We start from the raw sequence: 22,070 nt of genomic DNA, 5'->3' as shown, positions 1-22,070 counted from the left end.
TTCTGGCTCTTTCAATAACCAGTTAGGTATAAGTTCCCTAATGGCCGTGCCCCTGTGAAAACACGATTAAATGAGGGGGCATGACATACACCATTATTAACTGAATGTCACAACGTGCCAGACACTGTGCTAAATGCATTATGGCTCTTGACCACTGATCCTTCCAAAAACTATAAAATTCCTCCCTTTTTACATATGAAAACATAAAGGCCTGATGATCCACAAAACAAGGAATTAAGAAGCTTCAATTAAAATTAAAAACTTCTTCTCTGTGAAAGACAATGTCAAGAGAATGAGAAGACAGACCACTGACTGGGAGAAAATATTTGCAAAACACACATCTGATAAAGGACTGTTATCCAAAATATACAAAAGAACTCCTAAAACTCAACAATAAGGAAACAAACTATTGGATTAAAAAATGAGCCAAAGACTTCAACAGATACCTCACCAAGAAGATATACACATGCCAAATAATCATATGAAAAGATGCTCCACGTCGTCGAGGAAATGCAAATTTAAGTAACAATGAGACACCACTACATACGTATTAGAATGATCCAAATTTGAACAATGACAACATCAAATGCTGGTGAGGATGTGGACCAATGGGACCTCTCGTTCACTGTTTGTGAGAATGCAAAATGGTGCAGCCACTGTGAAAGAGTTTGGTAGGCTCTTAAAAAAACTAAACATACTCTTACCATACGATCTAGCAATCATGTTCCTTGGTATTTAACCAAAGGAGATGAAAGTTTATGTTCACACAAAAATCTGCATGTGGTTTTTAGCAGCTTTATTCATAACTGCCCAAACTTGGAAGCAACCAAGACGTCCCTCTTGTAGGTGAATGGATAAATAAACTATGGCACCTCCAGACAAAGGAAATATTATTCAGTGCTAAAAAGAAATGAGCTATGGAGCCATGAAAAGACATGGAGGAACCTTAATGCATATTACAGTTGGCCTCTGTATCTGCAGGTTCTGCAGATTCAACCAACCATGGATTGAAAATATATTAAGAAAAAAAAATTTCAGAAAGTTCCAAAAAGCAAAACTTTGGGGGGGAGGGATAAATTAGGAGTTTGGGATTAACATATACACATGACTATATATAAAATAGATAATCAACAAGGATCTACTCTATAGCACAGGGAACTCTACTCAATATTCTGTAATAACCTACATGGGAAAAGAATCTGAAAAAGAATGGATATATGTATGTGTACATGTACAACCACTTTGCTGTACACCTGAAACTAACACAACATTGTAAATTAACTATACCCCAATATAAAACAAAAATTAAAAAAAAGGATTTCTTCACAGTGATGCTATATTTCTGTACTTTCAGTATCTTTTCACTAAAGAAAAATAAAATATGAATACTGTAATAAAAAAACAAAAACAAAACAAAAAAAACTTCAATTTGCCACATGCAAGCAACTATTTACATAGAATTTACATTATATTATTAGATATTATAAGTAATCTAGTGATAACTGAAAGTATACAGGAGGAACTGCCTGGGTTACGTGCAAATACTATGGCATTTTATATAAGGGACTTACTTGAGCATCCTTGAAATTTGGTATCCACCTTGGGTCCTGGAACCCATTTTTATATACATATATATATCTGTTTTTATATATATACATGTATGTACATATCCTGAGATATTAAGAGACTCACACACAACTCCACAGCTAGTAAGTGGATGGGCATGATCTGAATCCGGATCTGCATAAGTTCAATTTTAGTAAGATGTGAGGCAAAAACAAAAACACACCATCAACAGATAATTACATTTAAGACCTCTATGTTCACAGTTCTGCTACACTAAGTTACAAAGTATAATTATAATTTAACAGGCCATTCTTATTTGTAATCACAAAGAAGCCATTGATAAGCCAAAAAAGGAGCTCATTTGGCAACACAGACACAGCCCTGTCTACTCTATGATTTTAAATCTAAGCCCATAAACTTTAAAATATAGCTTTACTTAAAAAAACAAACATGTACAAACCACCACCCATGCTGGTACCAAGGTATATAAACTGCTTTGTCAAAAGGCAGGTTAGAAAACCAATTAGTGTGCTCAGCTAAATCCTGCCAGCAGGATCGGCCCTGTATTAAATACCCAAGGTCAACTGTCCCTCCCAGACCCAAGGCACCATCAGAGGATAGCTCACACAGAAAGGAGCAACATGGGGCTTCCCTGGTGGCGCAGTGGTTTAAGCATCCGCCTGCCAATGCAGGGGACATGGTTTCCAGCCCTGGTCGGGGAAGATCCCACATGCCGCGGAGTAACTAAGCCCGTGCGCCACAACTGCTGAGCCTGTGCTCTAGAGCCCATGAGCCACGACTACTGAGCCTGCAAGCTACAACTACTGAAGCCTGCGCGCCTAGAGCCCGTGCTCTGCAACAAGAGAAGCCACCGCAATTAGAAGCCCGCGCACCGCAACCAAGAGTAGCCCCCGCTCGCGGCAACTAGAGAAAGCCTGTGTGCAGCAGCAAAGACCCAATGCAGCCAAAAATAAATAAATAAAATAATTTTTTTTAAAAAAAGGAGCAACATGACGCTTCTGCCATATTTCAGTGTGCCTGGTTAATCCCCAGAAAATTAGGAAGCCTATAGACAGAGTCCTGAGCCTCAAAGACATGCCTTTCCCCTGAGAATTGGGGAATAAATGCAGGCACATAAAGAACCTCACCTTTAGATACTGTATTGCCAACACCTGAGAGCCTCATAGAAATGCTGAATCTCAAGCACTTCCTTGGACCTGTGGATAATAATATGCATCTTAACAAGAGCCCCCCCTGTGATTAATGTGCACATTAAAGATGGAGAAGCACGGGTCCCCAACAGAACTTTGTACCATGATGACAGTGTTCTTTCTGTAGCTGTGCTGTCCAATATGGTAACCACTAGCCACTTGTGGCTACTGAGCACTTGAAATGTGGCTACTGCAATTAAACAACTGAATGTCTAACTTTTAATTTAAATTAACTGTAAACAGCCACATTTAGTAAATAATTAGCCATGTCCCTAGCAATCCTTTAATGCTGTTTCCAATTTTTTGCTACATAACAAATACTATGGCAGCCACTGTTGTGCGTGTAGCCACTCCCCCCATAATTTGCAGTATTTCTGAATTAAAGAGCATACTCATTTCTAAGCCTTTTCATGTGTACTGACCTATTACTTTTAAAACAAGTTCTAGCAATTTACAGTGCTGTATCAAGATGAGTCAAATGCCATTTTGAGAACAAAATACTACTTATTTACAGAAGCAGTGCTTGTTTCCATACTTTAAAGATCTTTCTGGTATTCTTTTAAAACTTTTCCTGCAAGAAAAGGAAGAGATTGTGGGGCAAAGAGTATTTTGAACTCCTTCTGTAGGCACATCGATAAAACTTAGCAAATGACCTTTTGAAAACACTAATTTAACTAGCTCTCAGTAAGAGACACAATAATTTTCTATTAAATCGTTAATCTATGGATGAGATTTAAAAGTTTATAATTTATGGCTTTAACTGCCTAAGTATTTGTTATACATTTTATTATTTTTAATTTTTTAATTGAAGTAGTTGGTCTACAGTGTTGTGTTAATTACTGCTGTACAGCAAAGTGATTCAGTTATACATATATATATACTTTTTAAAATTTACTTTCCCATTATGGTCTATCATAGGATACTGAATAAAAGTTCTCTGTGCTATACAGTCAGACCCTGCTGTTTATCCATTCTATATATAATAGCTTACATCTGCTAACCCCACCCTCTCACTCCATCCCTCCCTCAACCCCCTCTCCCTGTGCAACCACCCATCTGTTCTTTATGTCTGTGATTCTGTTTCTGTTTCATAGATAGGTTCGTTTGTGTCATATTTTAGATTCCACATGTAAGTGATATCATAGGGTATTTGTCTTTCTCTTTCTGACTGACTTCACTTAGTATGATAATCTCTAGTTGCATCCATGTTGCTGCAAATGGCATTTGTTCTTTTAATGGCTGAGTAGTATTCTACTGTACATATGTACCACATCTTCTTTATCCATTCATCTGTCCGTGGACGTTTCGGTTGTTTCCGTGTCTTGGCTATTGTGAATACTGCTGCTATGAACGTAGGGGTGCATGTATCTTTTTGAATTATAGTTTTGTCTGGATATATGCCCAGGAGTGGGATTGCTGGATCATACGGTAATTCTATATATTTTTAGTTTTCTGAGGAACCTCCATACTGTTTTCCACAATGGCTGCACCAACCTACATTCCCACCAACAGTGTAGGAGGGTTCCCTTTCTCCACACCCCCTCCAGCATCTGCTATTTGTAGACATTTTAATGATGGCCATTCTGACTGTTGTGAGGTGATACCTCATTGTAGTTTTGATTTGCATTTCTCTAATAATTAGTGATGTTGAGCAGCTTTTCATGTGCCTATTGGCCTTCTGTATTTCTTTGGAGAAATATCTATTTAGGTCTTCTGCCATTTTTTGATTGGGTTTTTTTTTGTTGTTGTTGAGTTGTATATTTGTTGTACATTTTAAATATCATAAACTTGACAATGGAATGTGTACTTGCACGGTACATTCAGAATAATGAGTGTGCACTGTATCTCAGGGAATCAACAGAGGAAAACAAAGACCCACCTGGTTATTCAAGAATACACTCCATTCAGGGGAGGGGACAGCAAAGACTAGAGACAGGAAGGGGAAAGGTGAGGTTTCCTACATCCAGCTCCCACACCAATGAAAGGTGGGAGCCCAAGCAAGTTATTAAAAATAATGAAAATGCACATCAGCAAGCTTTACTAATGATTTTGACTTAATAAGAAAACAGAGCAGATGAAATGGAAGCAAGTTGTACCTAAATAGTTAGGCTTCTAATTTTTTCTTCTCATGACAAAATTGAAAGAAAAAGTTCAGATGTTTGAAACAGCCTTATTGCTAAACTTAGAAAGAGACCACATTCTTTGATCTAGTATCTTGTATGGCATTATTATATAAACTGAGTTGAATGGACAATCCATAAAAAAATGTGTAGGACACCCTCCTGTCCCCACTCTTTGCCACTGTTTTCCTTTATTGGTGACATGGGAAATTTCAGATATGTCAATATTATTTTTTAAATTCTGAATTAACAATGTTAAGCTCCTCTCAAAAAACCTGTCTATGCCTAGTAACATAAATTGTTGGCAGAAATTGTATGTGATCTTAAAGCATAAAAAGGCACCCAACATTTCCCTTTTGTGGAATTTGTGGTTATTAGGAAATCAGCAAAGGCCACCGCACAGTAACAGACATATAACCCACTAGGTGGCGCAATGATGCAGAAATAAAAAAGATTGCTGTTTCAAATTTAAAACTTCAAAACGTAATTTGGGGAGATTAGAAACAAACTTTAAAAATTACAATAAAACCCCACCATTATAGCTTTTATAAGAGGCAAGGTACATTTGCAACTCGAGGGAGAAAACTAAAAGAGGAAAATTACACTTTTATTTGTCACTCATTAATATTTTTTAAAAAGCTACTAGATATTACAATCAATTAACATCCTATGAGGTTTTTGACCCTGCTCTGGTTGTGGGATAGTCAAAGCAATTTAAACCATCTGGAATGTAGAAGACAGCACTTTCTAATTGTTAATCGCAGGACCTAATTGGTATGGTGGAACATATTCCAGGAGAAAAAGTTACAGGATTTAGAGTTTCACGTAGAATGTGGAGTCCATTCACTGGTTCATTCAATAAATATTTATTAAACACCTTTTTCATGCCAGGCTTTGTACTGAGCACTACAGATTAAACAGTGAGGAAAATAAACAAGGTCCTGCCTTCATGGAGCTTACAGGCTAATGGGGGCCCAACTGTAAATCAAGGAGCCTGTCAGCAACTGTAGAACTAAAACTGTGACACGTGCTTTAAAGGGCAAGTACAGAAAGGTCTAGAATAGGAAGAACTGGCCTCTCCAGGGACATCAGGGAAGGCTTTCCTTCTTAGTGACCCCGTGGAAATAGGGAATGCAACCCACTGAGGGAGGACAAGACAAGAGACCACCACCACGCCTGAGGCACAAAGAGGGAGGCAGATGGGGGAGCCTGGGTCTCAGTAAGGATCTTCCTCTCATTTATGAGTAAAGTAAGTAAAAGTCTGAGGCAGATCAATGGCACAAGTGGATTTGTAGTTTTATATATTTGAGTCCAAATTCCTCATTTTACTGAGAAGCAGGGAAGAAATCTAAGCCTAGGTCAATAGCCCCAGTAGATTACTGGGTACAGGAGGTGGGAAGAAGGAAGTAAGGGAGAGGTGCACTGAATTCCCAGGGCAGTAACGGCTTTCTCAGGGCAGCTGAACCCCAGGGCCCACCCAAGGGTTTAAGCCCCAGTCAAGATCCCCTTATACTGTGAGGAAAGAATGAAGCAAACCATAATTTCTAAGCCAAGTTCCAAAGCCACCTCTGCAAGTACATAATTTAGGAGTGGGCAAGAAACTGCTATCAGGGCAGGAAACAGGAATGTTTACCAGGCATTCTGAGAAATGGATGCAGACACCAAAATAAGCCAAAGGACCAAGGTAACAAACTGCACCATCAAGACTGCTCATCAGGGGGAATTCCCTGGAGGTCCAGTGGTTAAGACTCAGTGCTTTCACTGCTGAGGGCCCAGGTTTCAATCCCTGGTCAGGGAACTAAGATCCCACAAGACCCGAGACACGGCCAAAAAAAAAAAAAAGAGTGCTAGTCTGAAGAAAGGCAACAACCAAAACCTGTCTATTGAAAGAAAATTCAGGTAAGGACTTCTACTGCATTTGCCAGAAGACTCAGGCTTCTGCTTCCCCGGAGGGCTGGGGCCAGGGTCCAGACAACAACACAACACGCTGAGCTCTCTCCAGCTGTTCTAGTTTGTCAGTGGATGAGTTCTCGGTTTGTCATTAAGCAGCTGTAAAACCTCTAAGTTTGCTGAACATCTCAGGTGTTAATACCCACCTCACAGGGTTCTTGAAAAGATCAAGTGGAATTTGATGTGGAAGTTCTTTGGGGGTTTTTTGGGTTTTTTTTTGCGGTACGCGGGCCTCTCTGTTGTGGCCTCTCCCGTTGCGGAGCACAGGCTCCGGACGCGCAGGCTCAGTGGCCATGGCTCATGGGCCCAGCCGCTCTGCGGCATGTGGGATCCTCCCGGACCGGGGCACGAACCCGCGTCCCCTGCATCGGCAGGCAGACTCTCAACCACTGCGCCACCAGGGAAGCCCTATGTGGAAGTTTTTACAAACCAGAAAGTTTCACACAAATGAAGAGTACTTCCTATATTAAATTAATCTCACTCTAAAAAAGGCAGTATGATACACATTTAATAAAAGATTTTGGAAATAGATAGCATTTAGTCATTCAGCATTTAAGTATCTACTATGACTCAGGCTTTGAAAACAAAGGCCTATCGACTTAGAACACAGTCCCCACTCTCAAAGGTTGCCTTTTTTAGGATACAGAAAGGCCTGGAATAGTCTAGAGAACAATGGCAGTGAATGTGTACTGAACTGGGGTATCAGTCACTGATCTATCAGCCTCAAGCCTTTCCAAATCCCCTGAGTTGGAAAAACGACATTAATTCCTCTTCTGCGTTACATTTCTTCACGACTTTGACCATGACGGTGGTTTATCATATCTTTGAAGTCCCCCCCCAACCCCCGCCCGCCAGCCACAGGAAAGAATGAATTGTTTGGAAATGAAATAGCCAACAACTTAGAAATGCGACAAACATTATCTGTTCCAAAGCTGGAAATGCAGAGCATAAATAAGAAAATCCAAAACACAGACACATGTTTTATCGTAGAGGGACATCTCAGTTTTATGGCCTTTCAACATCTTAAAACCAAAATGAGCTTTGACATATACTTTCTCCACACTTTCTTGTACTTAAGTTACTGCTTAACCAGAGGAGGTCTACACTCATAATTTCTCGACTGGCCTGTTACCAGTCACCTTCCGAGACTGAAACCAGAAGCAAACCAGCCCTTCAGTGCTAAGATCCACACTCCTCTGCATCTGGCTTTCCCATAGCCAAGAGGGACCTTGGACAAGAGTATCCTCATAAAGCCAGAACCTTTCATAAGTCAGCATCTGACATACCTATACCCAGATGGCAGAAAAACTGCCTAGAAACCAAGCATCCTGCTTCTGGAAGTTCTAAACTAGTGCCCAGCAAACATTTATTTAAAGGGCCACATAGTATATATTTTAGGCTTTGCAAGTAGAGGATATTAAATAGATACTTATATAGCAACTTAAAATGTAACCATTAAAAAAAGATAAGAACAATTCTTAGCTACCAGGCAGGAAAAAACCCAAAAAACCACCCAACCAGGCAGCCGGCTATGGTGTGCCAACCCCTAGTCCACACTTATGCAAAATTTAATAACTGACTACTAATAGATGTGCAGGTGTCTGTTCGCCAAGCAAGGCACCACGTTTAGCCAGCGAGGTGCTCACAGCCAGCACACAGGGAGGTGCACACACTTCTTGATTCCTGCTTTCCTTCACCTTGGTTTTCACTTCTATCCTCAATAAGCCTCAGAATTATACTCAGCACCCAGTCACTATTTGGGGATAATCCTGTTTTGTTTGCTTCTTTCTTTCTTTTCTTCTTCTTTTTTTATTTATTTTTGTGGTACGCGGGCCTCTCCCTGTTGTGGCCTCTCCCGTTGCGGAGCACAGGCTCCGGACGTGCAGGCTCAGCGGCCATGGCTCACGGGCCCAGCCGCTCCTCGGCACGTGGGATCCTCCCGAACCGGGGCACGAACCCGTGTCCCCTGCATCGGCAGGCGGACTCTCAACCACTGCGCTACCAGGGAAGCTCTCTTTTCTTTTTTTAATTAATAAGGCATAAGTTTTTAGTTGGTACATAATACAAAAGTTAGGTCAATTCAAAGTGAACTCGGGACTTCCCTGGTGGTCCAGTGGTAAAGAATCCACCTTCCAGTGCAGGGGACGCGTGTTCCATCCTGGTCGGGGACTAAGATCCCATGTGCCACGGGGGCAGCTAAGCCCACGCACCACAACTACTGAGCTCGAGCGCCTCAAAGAGAGAGCCCGCGTGCCGCAAACTACGGAGCCCACGCGCCCTGAAGGCTGTGCACCACAACTAGAGAGAGAAAACCCGCACGCCACGACTAGAGAGAAGCACAAGCGCTGCAACGAAAGATCCCGCGCATGCCTCAACAGAGAAAGATCCCGCGTGCCGCAATTAAGACCCAATGCAGCCAAAAACTTTTTAAAAAGCAAAACAAAACAAAGTGAAGTACACTTGGTTTTGGTAGCAACTTAACTTCTCTGGTTATATTTTACCTAAAAAATCTGAACTTGTTCACAATTTCCAATCACATACCACAGGGGAAACTGGCCTGAGATCAGAATCTTGCTTCAGATAATCCTCCAAGTGGATGATTAACTACAGGGAGGCGCCTTATCAACACGCTTATTGGGCAAGAATGAGGAGATGTGTTGGACACAGAGAAGTAAACACCTTTGCTCCCGACCTCAAGCTGGGCTGCTGTCTGTGTACCCTCACAAAAAGACAGTAAAGGTGCGGCACCCACAACCCAAGACAAATTTAAAGAGAACATGAAAACACTAGAAGTTTCCATTGCCCACCATGAAGTCTGACTTAGAATCTGGTCAGAATTCTATATATCCAGCTTGTGTCAGGGCTGAACTTAGAACCAAGAATCAGCATTTCTAATTGTGTCAACCTTATTAGACTGTCCATGGAAGCTCATCAAACTCATCAATTCTGGATCCTGGGAGAAGAAAGCCATGCAGTGAGGCAATGAGGAAAAGATAAAAGCACCCTTAATAAGACTCCAGGGGGAACAGGAAGAAACAAAGTTTATATCTGGAGCTTTTCTAGCTCTTTCTACCCCTTGCTGGTTGCTCTGGCTTTCAAGGTCCTCCTACCCCAAAGCATTCAAAGGTGAACTCCCAACACACAACGTCTGCTCCATCAGCAAAATGTTCTGGCTCCCAAATTCCCTCTCTACCTTTACCCCCAACCCAAACTCTCACTGTATCAATGCTTTCAGTCTCAGCTAGATATCAGAAAAAGATGACTTACTTCCCACTAAAGTGTGAGTGCCTGGTAACCTACACCTCTCAGTGTTTTTTTAAAAGATGTACTTTGACCCTGATGAAACTCCTGATGGAATTCTGATCCTTAACAGGCAAGTTCACAAACACAGCACATCAAAGATGAACATTCTTTCGAATTCCACAATCCAGACGCTTGGTAGCCACAACCAGTTTTTCTTGACATTAATTACAATTGTTGTTTTCTGTGGGATGGGATTACACAGTCATTTCTAACTAGAGGCTGTGGACTTGAAGACAGTGGACTCTCTCTCACTTGACAAGACAGTCTTAATATTTCTATAACAAAATTATGATTTTAACTAGTTGTCTATGAAATCTACTTCCCCATAAAGCTGTGTCTTACACACCTTAGCGTCTTTGGGGCATCCTACGGTAATGGACACACATGGGTCACTGAAGAATGAAAACATCTCTTAAAAACACTGATATTTCACTGTGACTCATGATTCCCTGAAGGAAAAATTTCTGTATACTTTCAGTGATAATGTGTAAAATCCTTCAAATCAACAGAGGGCTGTTAGCTTCTCCCTCTTATTTCTCTGCTCATATGATTCTGAAAAGCAGAGGCTGGGAGTTGAAAGCACCTATAGGTTTCAAATTAAAGGGACCTTGGCTCAAATTCCCTCCCTGTCGTACAAACTATGTGATGCTGGACGAGTTACTTAACATTTCTGAGCCTCGGTGTCCTCACCTATAAAATTGGGTTTTAGGGGCTTCCCTGGTGGCGCAGTGGTTGAGAGTCCGCCTGCCGATGCAGGGGACGCGGGTTTGTGCCCTGGTCCGGGAAGATCCCACATGCCGCGGAGCAGCTGGGCCCGTGAGCCATGGCCCCTGAGCCTGCGCGTCTGGAGCCTGTGCTCCGCAACGGGAGAGGCCACGACAGTGAGAGGCCCGCGCAAAAAAAAAAAAAAAAAAGTCGGGTTTTAACACCTACCCCCAATTGGTTGGGAGGATTCAGTGAGATCTGTACCAAGGGTCTAACACTGCATCAACCACTTCACTACAGAAAGGTCTGACTGCATCTTACTTTGTGTCCTGGGCCCCCTCACAATTAGGCATTTTACAGAGACATCAGGAGTTCTGATGGACACTTGGGAACTGAGCTGAGTGAGCCGACCCCCAACACACCCCTATTTGCAAAAATCAAGGACACAGCTTCAGAGCCCTTCCACAAACTCCATTAATGCATATTTTACATTTGTTGGTCCAATAACGGAATGGAATGTTGCAGCTTCAAACAGTCTCCAAGCTACCTACAAAGTGCTGTTTTGGGGGAGGGGCAGGTGGGGGGGGAACACAGCAAGGCAAGAGAAAACATACCCAGGCCAATCTCGTTTCAGTTTTTTTAGGACTTACCGTCTCCATTCTCTTCCTTTCACCTTCCTTCATTTAATGAGTGACTATTCTATGCCTGGACTGGTAATGCCAAGAATCAGACCTGCCCTTGAGAACTCACAATCAACCCCCCACATTAAAAGTGACCCTCCTCCCAACACTAGGCAGAATCCAGGCCTCGTGAAAAACACACTGCTCTTCCGAAAGGATAAACACACGCACTGAAGTTTACATCTAATTGAGGACTTTTTTTTTTTTTTTTTTTGGCAGTTCACTGTTTTCCAAGCATTCGTTTTGACTAAGCTCAACCCAATCAAAAAGCTTATGTGGCTTCTCAGGAAGATAATAACCTATCCAATGTAGCAGACTACACAAATAGAGCCAACATACCCAAGTTGGAAGAGACGAAAGAGACAGACAGACGGACATGACAGCACCCCAGTTGCCAGGGCACTTGGCTGCATAAATCACTATCCCGTATATAAAGCCAAAAGGACAAATCTGGTGACTGGAGTGATATGTGACTGCTGTTTTCTCAGGACAGTTCATTACTGGGATATAATCCAATCAGGCCAACATTTATATGTGATCATCCAATCACACTCAAAGACAACTGAGAACAACAATGCCATTGTTCCTTGGAGCTTATTACTACGCTAAAGCCAAGTGAGCTTCCTCGCCCGACCCCCGCCCAGTGACATGTGTACTTTCCTTGGCTCCTGTTCTATTAATAAGTGAGAGAGATTCTTTAAGACAGTGCATACTGCCTGCAAATATTCAGTGGTAATAAACAGCAAAACCATCATCGATGTATGACTTCTGGACAAAGTAAATCACAACCACGAAATTTAAGAAATTCAGAAAATTTAGCAATGCCCGAACTAATTTCAATTTTAACCAAGCTCTGTTTCCCCACATTTTATAGAGGAACTTTATCTTTAAAAAGCAGATGACTAACCAGTCCCCAAATATGAGGTTTCAAGGACTGAGGAGGGTGATGATGCAATGCCAGCAGCCTTTCTTAATTCCCTAGCTTCTGTGGAATATCAGCTCATGCCAGAACTTGACTTTTTTTTTTTTCCTTAATTTTAAAGGATATTGTCAAATAAAAATAAAGCTATTTTACAAAAATACACAAAGCAGCACCACACGGCCCTTCCTCAGGCTGTAACACTACTAGCTGAAATATTTATAGGCACCTGGATCAGAAATACCTACATGTTTATAACCAATCATTTTTGTTGAAGGAGTGAATTAGGTCAGTGCCCTTAAGAAGCTCCCCTTCAGCTCTATTTTCCACTCTCCAAACAAAGAAAACCTTTGTGCATTGTATTAGCCACCGTAAACTGTTTGGACATCCATTGTTAGTCCTGGCCGACTGGATAAGTCTGGCGAAAAAGAGATAAAACAGGAGATTCTGTCAATATATTTCTAGCACATTCAAATTTAAGCAAGCTTCGCACAGAACCAGCTCACTCTAACTGCTAAACAAGTGGCTGAAGTGAAGTTACTGTTCATGCTTATCTTGGCCCTTAGAATATATGCTTTCCTTATCGCTTCAAATTTCTCTGAAAGGAGTCTTCAGAAGTAGCACTGTAGATAGAAGCCTAAAATAAAATATTAATCAATAAATTGCTTGGCCAGTCTGCTTCTAGCTACTTTCCTGAAAGCAATAATAGTAAGGTCCCTAACCAGTCAGGGTCATAGGGAAAATTATTCGAATGAGAGAGAAGATTCACAGACATTCTAAAATAAGAAAAACTCAGTTCTTTCCACATGAGACATCATTATAGGGAGGATTTTGCCAAAATTGAGGCTATATTTTTAAATGTTTCAAGAACAATACGTTACGGCTCGTACTTCACAAATAAGTAGAAGTAGGACAGACACTATTGCCAATGTTTTGGTAGACTAGAACGTGCTGTCAGCATGAGATTTGAGGCACAAAATAGGATAAAGATTGAATCTCTTACCATTTAACTTGTCAAAAGATAAAGAAGACAGGGGGAGGAAAAGGGGACATTCTCTTCAGCCCACCTATAAACCGGATTTATATATCACCTTTTACTTTATTAAAAACTAACAAATCAGGGGAGGGATAAATTAGGAGTTTGGGATTAAAACATACACACTACTATATATAAAACAGATAACCAACAAGGATCTACTGTATAGCACAGGGAATACTCAATATCTTATAATAACCTATAAGGAAGAGAATATTAAAAAAGAGTATATATATTTATATATATGTATAACAGAATCACCTTGCTGTACACCTGAAACTCACACAACATTGTAAATCAACTTTTTTTTTTTTTTTTTTTGGCGGTACGCGGGCCTCTCACTGTTGTGGCCTCTCCCGTTGCGGAGCACAGGCTCCGGACGCGCAGGCTCAGCGGCCATGGCTCACGGGACCAGCCGCTCCGCGGCATGTGGGACCCTCCCGGACCGGGGCACGAACCCGTGTCCCCTGCATCGGCAGGCGGACTCTCAACCACTGCGCCACCAGGGAAGCCCTCAATAAAATTTTTTAAAAATTAAAATAAAAACAAATCAAAATGACTTCAAAAAGAAAATACTCATTAAGTTTCATAAAGTTATACATAAAAGCAGCAGCTCTTAGAATCAAGTCACTTCTCAGTCTGTATTAACTTGTAGGCTAGCAAACTATAATTTCTCAAGCTTACTCACATAGAAAAGTACCAAGAATCACAGAGCAGTTGAGAATCTGAGGCCCTTCAGAGAAACAATACCTTATGTGACAGGTAGGACTTATGGTAGCATCCACACTCCAGCAGGTGATTATAAAGTCAAAGGACTGATTTCTATAATTCTGAACACGAATTATAGAAAGCAGTCCTCAGTAATAATGATGATACAAGTAAATTATAACCACTGCCATTAAATTGCCACTGCAACCCCAGGAGGCATCTATGCCTTTTGTTTGCTGGCACTCAGCTTCCCCTAGTCCCAGAGACCAGAAGCCCCCAATCCCTTTGCCAACAGGGTACCAATGAGGTGCAAGTATTTATTTAAGATCTAAAAGGATGAAGGGAAGCAGATGCCATTTGTTCTCATTTTCCTGTAGCAGCAGTCATAGGCAAAAACTGATTTCCCAGACCTCAGCTTTGCAGCTACCTCCAAGCTCCCTATCATTTCAGCCTCCTCTGGGCTACAGAGGCTGAGACGGTAACAGGGTTGTTTGGAGGTCCTGGCTCAGGGCAGCAGCAGCTTTCTAACTTTCTAGGGGGCAAATCAGAGACTAGCAATGGGCCCTTCTGCTCTGTAGGCACCTAATTCTCTCCATTAAGTTTCATTCTCCTTGAACTAGCTAGAATGATGTCTGTTTTCTTCAGGGAACCCTGACCCAGAGGGTCTGTAATGTCCATTTCACAGCTGAGAAAACCGAACCTGAGAGAAGTAAATTGCCTAAGGCCAAGCAAGTAAGCAGCAGGACAAGAAGAATTCACACCCAGGTCTGCCTGACTTCAACATCACAAAATGAAAGTTAAACACACAGAGTGAAAGGTAAGCCTATCTCCAACCCATGATCTAGCAATTCTACTCCTAGGAATTTACACAAAAGAAATGGGTGCATAAGCCCACAGAACAAGCTATAGGTGATTTTCATAGCAGCTTCATCCATAATAGAAACAAAACAAAAACCTGACTACAACCCAAATATCCGTCAACAAAAGAATGCATAAACAAAACTGGTAAATTCATGCAAACGGAGTATTTACTACTCAGCAATAAAAGAAAAGTACTGAATTGTATAACAACACAAAGGTTACTCTGAGGAAAGAAACCAGACACCAAATGCTGATTTCATTTATACAGATCCTCTCAAGGTGAAGCAAGGCTATAGGATGGTGAGAGATGTCAGAAGAGAGGTTCCCTTGTGGGTGGGGTGGTGAACAGTCGGAAAAGTGACGAGAGAACCTTCTGGAGTGATGGAAAGTTCTATTTTTTGATCTAGGTGGTAATCACACAGGTGAATACATTCACGTAGAAGTTCATCTGGCTCTGCAACTGGATAGTGGTGGTGGCTGCAATTAATTGCCACAATGAAATGCCACTGAGGGCACACTTAGAATGGTTAAAATAAGGTTGGGAGGGAGGGGATGGGGGATATACGTACGCGTATAGCTGATTCACTTTGTTATACAGCAGAAACCAACACACCATTGTAAAGCAATTATACTCCAATAAAGACGTTAAAAGAAAAAAAAATGGTTAAAATAGTGGCTCTTATTGTGTTTTACTACAATAAAAAAAATCAAGCTCTCCACTTGAGAGTTGTACATTTTACTGTCTGTAAATTATACCTCAATTTAAAAATTAAAAATAATAATATAGAAAAAGCTCCATTGTGAGTAAGCAGGCTTTGGAGGACAGACCCAGGATACCACTGTTCCCATAGGAAAATTTTTCTCAGTTTCAGGCAAATGTTTTTCACCTCAGTTCTTTGGTAAATTGAGTCTACCTTTCCTGCCTCTTCCTGACTCTTGAGTAAAGACATCTGCAAACTGTGCGCTTAAGCAGTATAAGCAGACCAAATACTTCTCCCAGACCTTTGATTAAAATCCAAATTAGGTTCTGCTAGAAAGAAGGCCACCGATGTTCAAAATGAACTCGTTGCCTCTTCATTGCAATGTGTCGCCACCTGACTGTTTTTAGACACTTAACAATAACGCCAGAAGGAAAAGCACGAATGTTTCCAGTTCCATTTCTGGAAAATTTCAATGGGTGTCTGAGATGCCACAAATCTCTCTCCCCTCTCAAAACTCACCCAGACACTAAACAGACCGGGCCGAGGCAGGCGAAGTGCTCTCCCTGAACTTAGGCAGAAAAACTTTGATGTGCCTGAGGTAATCCTGAAACATGGCTGCTGGCGAGTGACTTCACATCAGTCAGTAACAGTGAATGAGGTCTTGCGACAGTCACCAGGAGGCCCGTCTTCAGCGCATTTGTGAAGAACAAATCAGAAAGGCTTCCCAGTGGCAGGCCTGCCTTACCTTCCGTGCTCGTGTTACAGGCAATGCGGTCCCTGGGAGAGGAGTCCATGGGGAAAGGAGGGGTGCTGGAGGCTCCCAGGATGCAGCTTTTACTAGGAAGGATGGAGGGAAAGAGGAAGGAGAAAGAACGATTCTCAGGAAGCCCTGGGAGATGGCTGCAGTTGCTGGCTTGGGGCTGCAGAGTGAGGAAGAGAATTCAGCACCCACTGAGCTGGTACATTATTTAAGCTGCAACTGAATAATAGATCTTTCCATCACTTCATGAGCTAAACAAGACAGCCACTCTTTGGAAGTTGCTTTGCAGAGAGAATGCATTGGCTCTCTTCTTAAAAGAGAAAACAGAGAGAAAGAAAACACACAAGTTGTTTAAGGAGTGTGGAAGCACTTAAAGATGGCATGAACCAACAGAAATTACCTAGAATATTCTCTAGGCTTTATACCAAACACTCAGAATCTTAAGCACTGTAAAAGACTTCAGAGTTGATCAAATATAATTATTCATTTCCCTATAAAGAAACTGAGAACTAGAATTACACGCCTTAGCTCAAGTCACCAAGCTAATTCGTAGAACAGCTTATACACCATTAAAGAAAGGGTCTGTATAAAATTCTACACCTTTCTTTTTCTAATGGACAAACTATCATCCACTCACTATATCAATGTCAGGAATCCACTTTTCTAAGTTCTCGATGTCTTCAATTCTTACTAGTTTATGCAACAAGCCTTCTGATCAAGTCAGTACAATGAGGTCAACACTTAGTGCATGTGCTTGGTGCCCTGTCAGCTTCTGGATTGACCAAGATGACTCAGACCAGGGAGGGGCTCACGGCTGACGGGAAATGACTGGCATGTGGCAGATGTGATAAGGGCTCGAATAAACACTGGCATGTGCACGCTAACCTGTCACAGGCCAGGAGGCAAATGATTCAGCCCGAGTGAAGAAGGGTAAGGGAGAAACTGGACTTCTAAAAATGAGCTCACCAGGAAGTTTCTTCTAAACTATTCATTCTTTTCAAAAGCAGAAATGACGAGTTTTTTGTTTTTTGTTTTTTTTAAAGATCGGGTTTTTAAAATCATTACTTTTATTTATTTCTGGCTGCGTTGGGTCTTCGTTGCTGTGCGCGGGCTTTCTCTAGCTGCGGGGAGCTGGGGCTACTCTTCATTGCAGTGCGTGAGCTTCTCATTGCGGTGGCTGCTCTTGTGGAGCACGGGCTCTAGACGCGCGGGCTTCAGTAGTTATGGCTCGTGGGCTCTATAGTGCAGGCTCAGTAGTTACGGCGCACAGGCCTAGTTGCTCCACGGCATGTGGGATCTTCCTGGATCAGGGCTCGAACCCGTGTCCCCTGCATTGGCAGGTGGATTCTTAACCACTGCGCCACCAGGGAAGTCCGGACGAGCTTTGCTAATACTAACTCCTTCAAAGAATTTCATTCTGCTTTGCTAGATATGTTTGGCAACAGCCTTCCTAGGATTGAGAACGGGCTACTTGCCTCACACAGGTACATCACCCCTTCTCCCCGCCACCCAGGCTCTCAGGTGCTCCGGGCAAGAGGAGGCAGAGAAGGAACCCCACAACCTAGGACTTGGAACACTTCCCTTATAAGAAATGGCTCTCAGCGAATGGAAACAAACAGCTACACTTGGAACATTATTTCCTCCTCCGAAGAACAAAGCTCCAAGAAGCTACAAGTCTTAGAAGAGAAGGTCAGTAAATCCTACTGATGACTAGAATGCAGTATTTCCCCGGTTCAACTTCAACTAAGTGACAAAGTCTAGAGTATCTGCAGTGTCCTCTCATCTCTATCAAAGGTTTTTCTAACACATACAATGGCAAAGATACAACTGGATTCTAATCATTATCTATTAATTACAGCCTAATAACTCTTACCGACCAGCAAACTATCCCAATAATTCTCTCCCACAATGTATTACATATATTCTCTCTAAATGCCTCTGACTTGTCACTAACTATATTGTCACTAACTATAAATATATAGCTATATATTTAGTCCCTTGCTTATATCGGGTGTCAGATGAAGCATACTATAATTAGTTTTCAAAGATGATGTCATTTTCTCTTGTGAACATAATGTATATATTGTGTTGGCTGAGTAAAGTCTACAATACAAATAATAATCATATTAACTCTGAAATCCATGTTTACATATGCATATGGGTAAAATTCAGTAAACATTTGTATTCAAGGATGTGACATGAAGTCTTTGCCATAATTAATGGTATAATTTGAAATTCTGGGGTCAGTAGAGCTTCCTATGTAACACCCAACAAATATCTTACTCTCAAAGGATCTATCAAGGGTCTTTCACCACTATTACCGTTCCTGCCACCCTCCAAACTCTCCAACCCCTCAACACTCACACACAATGATGGGGAAAGAGAAACACAAATAGAACCTCTAATCTATGAATATTCTAATCAGGCTAAATATTTAGTTTGAAAGTAAAAATAAACATTCATTATTACAGAAATTTATACTGCTATGGTTTGCAACACACAATGGTGTATAAGTGACTAAGAAAAGCTGCATTATGTTTTTAAGGTTAAAGACCTGATTTAACTTTAACCATCTGGCAGGGGCACTAAACAAATATCTGTAGTGATTTTAAATGACTAAAGTTACTAATTGAAAGCCTAGGACTTCTCATAAAGAGTATGCACACACATACAATTAGGGATTCTGTTGACTGAAGCAAAGTGTTTTCTATTGTGGTTTTATTCACCTATCATGAACATGAACTTCAATTGCTCATTTCTCCAGGTCACGGCAGGGTTTCTTTTTTCCTACCTCAAGACTTCCAATTCCTACAACAATCCTTGTTAAAGCCTATTCTGCAGACCCAATAAAAGCTCCATTTTTAAAGAGTTAGATGCATTACATGTGAGGCTGCCTGGGTCTCTGTATTCTTAGGCGCTGACGGATGGTGACTGAGATACGCTTGGTAACAGAGTGATGTCCCCCAGGAGTGCCAAAGCATTTCCCCCTTTTCACTCTATCCTACCACAAATGTCACACCAACAGACCTTAAAATTGCAGAATGGCTTGCGGGAAGCAAAGAAAGGAATGAGACTTAGGGAAGACATTAAATAGCTTCACGAATACACTGTCTGCAGCAACAGAAAAGAGAACTGGGTGGACAAGAGCAAGATGCACATATTAAGACACAAAGTCCATCAAATTCAACTTTCCTGGCTTTTCTGGGCCATTCTGTGTCCGACTGTCCTTAAGGTGTGGTTGAGGTACACCTAGCTCTCCATACCTAAGCGTCACACTCGTATTTTGAGAGTATTTTCCAAATCTCAGATTTCAAGGGCTGTCTTCACAGTTTTGGCCTTATTCTCATACCACTCATCCTGATAATTTACTATTTTTCTTAAGTCGAACTCACCGTTTTATTTCATACTTATTTTTGCCTCATTCTAAGCAATCTATCCATGAAATAAATGAGTTTGGTGACCGGCTTTATGTTTTTTAGTCCTGAACTACAAGGGTCATGCACAGTAATTAAAGAATGGGCTATGTCCCTCCCTGTGCCACCTGTAAATCTGTCTGCACAGCACACTTTGGAAACAACACTGTTTTGAAGGCAGCAAAAAAGGCAGAGAAAATGTTTAATTTAATAGGCATTTTTTCAATATGACAGTCCTGAGTCTCCCTTTTGAGTTCACAGGTTATCGAGACTGACACAGCTTTGGATGATGGAGGCGCGAGCCCCCTTAAAAAACCCGAATGAAACAGTCACCGTCATGGGAAGGCCCATGCAGGCCTGCCCAGGTTCTAGCAGTCAGATGCTAAGTTCCAAGAAGGGCATTTGCTAATCAAGCTGCAAAAGCGGAAGCAGGTACTTTCCAACTCAGAACTCTCTTCCTCACACGGTGCCATAGGCAGTGTACAAAGTTAATCGACTGCTTTCCTAGGTAACCTTCAAACCTGGAACTAGCTATTGCCAATACCGGATGTTAGGACTGAGTGCCTGATAACTTTTCTCTATTGCTGTTATACAGGTTTTGCAAAATTTTTAATGGGAATGCCACCTCAGACCCTCATAAATTTGCTAGCTATACGAGCTTTCTCTCACAAGGGTCGTCATAAAAATTCTTGTGGGGACGAAGTAGGTTCTAAATCGTTTTAGGGAACATTTCTTTTTTAACCTTAAAAAAGCCCATGTAGGGATTTCCCTGGTGGCACAGTGGTTAAGAATCCACCTGCCAATGCAGGGGACACAGGTTCGAGCCCTCGTCCGGGAGGATCCCACATGCCACGAAGCAAGTAAGCCCGTGCACCACAACTATTGAGCCTCTGCTCTAGAGCCCACATGCCGCAACTACTGAGCCTGCGCACCACAACTACTGAAGTCCACGCGCCTAGAGCCTGTGCTCTGCAACAAGAGAAGCCACCGTGATGAGAAGTCCATGCAGCCCAGTGAAGAATAGCCCCCGTTCACCACAACTAGAGAAAGCCCATGCATAGCAACAAAGATCCAACACAGCCAAAAATAAATAAATGAATTAAAAAAAAAAAAGTCCATGTAAAACATCGAAGTTTTTAACCCACTAAATAGGTGTTGAATCTGACTTCTGTCTGACTGTATGTTTCTGCCCCTGCCCCTTGGATTTAGGATGAAGAAACAACTCAGTAAAACACATGGGATAATCATTCTGCCGCACCCACCCAATTTTCAATGGAAAATGCCTCTCAATACCAAGGTGGGCTGGTCCAAGGCCATTGCAGCCAGCACTTGTTGGCCCCCATTACTGCTTAGAGTCTGACCAATGAGGCATTTGATAGGGTGTCAGCTCTCAACCTCGATAAACTAATCTGCAGCCACAGCTCCTCAATGGGATTTGTTTTAGGGATTAGGCAAGGAATTCCCGGATGGCTCATATTCTTGGTAGAGGTATGTTGAAAGTTTCAGCGTGATTACTAACCCTTCCTGAATCTTCACCCCACCAGCCCCTCCCACACCTCATGCCACACCCCAGCCAAATCTGCATAACTTTTAACTACGGAACATATGACAGTACACAGGACTACAGTGGCCCCGCCTAGTTTCAAAAACTTTTCTGTCTCCTAAAAAGAAAGCCTTCAGAAGAGAAAACCTTGCTAAGCTCAAAAGTCACTGTAGGGGGATTCCCTGGTGGTGCAGTGGTTGGGAGTCTGCCTGCCGATGCAGGGGACACGGGTTCGTGCCCCGGTCCGGGAGGATCCCACATGCCGCGGAGCGGCTGGGCCAGTGAGCCATGGCCGCTGAGCCTGCGCATCCGGAGCCTGTGCTCCGCAACGGGAGAGGCCACAACAGTGAGAGGCACACGTACTGGAAAAAAAAAAAAAAAAAAAAAAAAAAAAGTCACTGGAGGGATTTTATCATTTCCCTCGAATTCCCAGGCACTTCTCCAGCATAAGAGCAATGTCTGGCTGTGACCTGTTGTCAATGTACAAAGAATCAGATTAAAAGTTAAACAAATGTAGGCAGAAACCCTTGCAAATGGAATTCCCCAGGGGGTGATGCTAAAAAATTTGGGGTCTTATGCATATGAGAGCCCCCA

General features: G+C 42.0%; 1 protein-coding gene and 1 long non-coding RNA gene across 5 annotated transcripts in view; one reads left to right on the top strand and one right to left on the bottom strand.

Moving 5' to 3' along the window:
* Positions 1-22,070, bottom strand: part of TJP2 (tight junction protein 2) — a 132,427-nt gene that overhangs the window by 59,782 nt on the left and 50,575 nt on the right. The gene's annotated exons all lie outside the window — the stretch shown is intronic.
* Positions 16,900-21,098, top strand: LOC117203875 (uncharacterized). Of its 2 annotated transcripts, none has more exons than XR_004486814.2 (3): positions 16,900-17,450; positions 18,005-18,209; positions 20,742-21,098. It is a non-coding gene; the product is annotated as an uncharacterized LOC117203875 (long non-coding RNA). The 2 variants fall into 2 exon arrangements; XR_004486815.2 differs by having other exon boundaries at positions 17,154-17,450; positions 18,034-18,209.

Source organism: Orcinus orca, chromosome 6 (genome assembly GCF_937001465.1).
Source record: "Orcinus orca chromosome 6, mOrcOrc1.1, whole genome shotgun sequence".
NCBI classification, from domain to species: domain Eukaryota; kingdom Metazoa; phylum Chordata; class Mammalia; order Artiodactyla; family Delphinidae; genus Orcinus; species Orcinus orca.
Note: the sequence above shows the minus strand (reverse complement) of the source record. Positions and strands in the feature narration are given on the sequence as shown.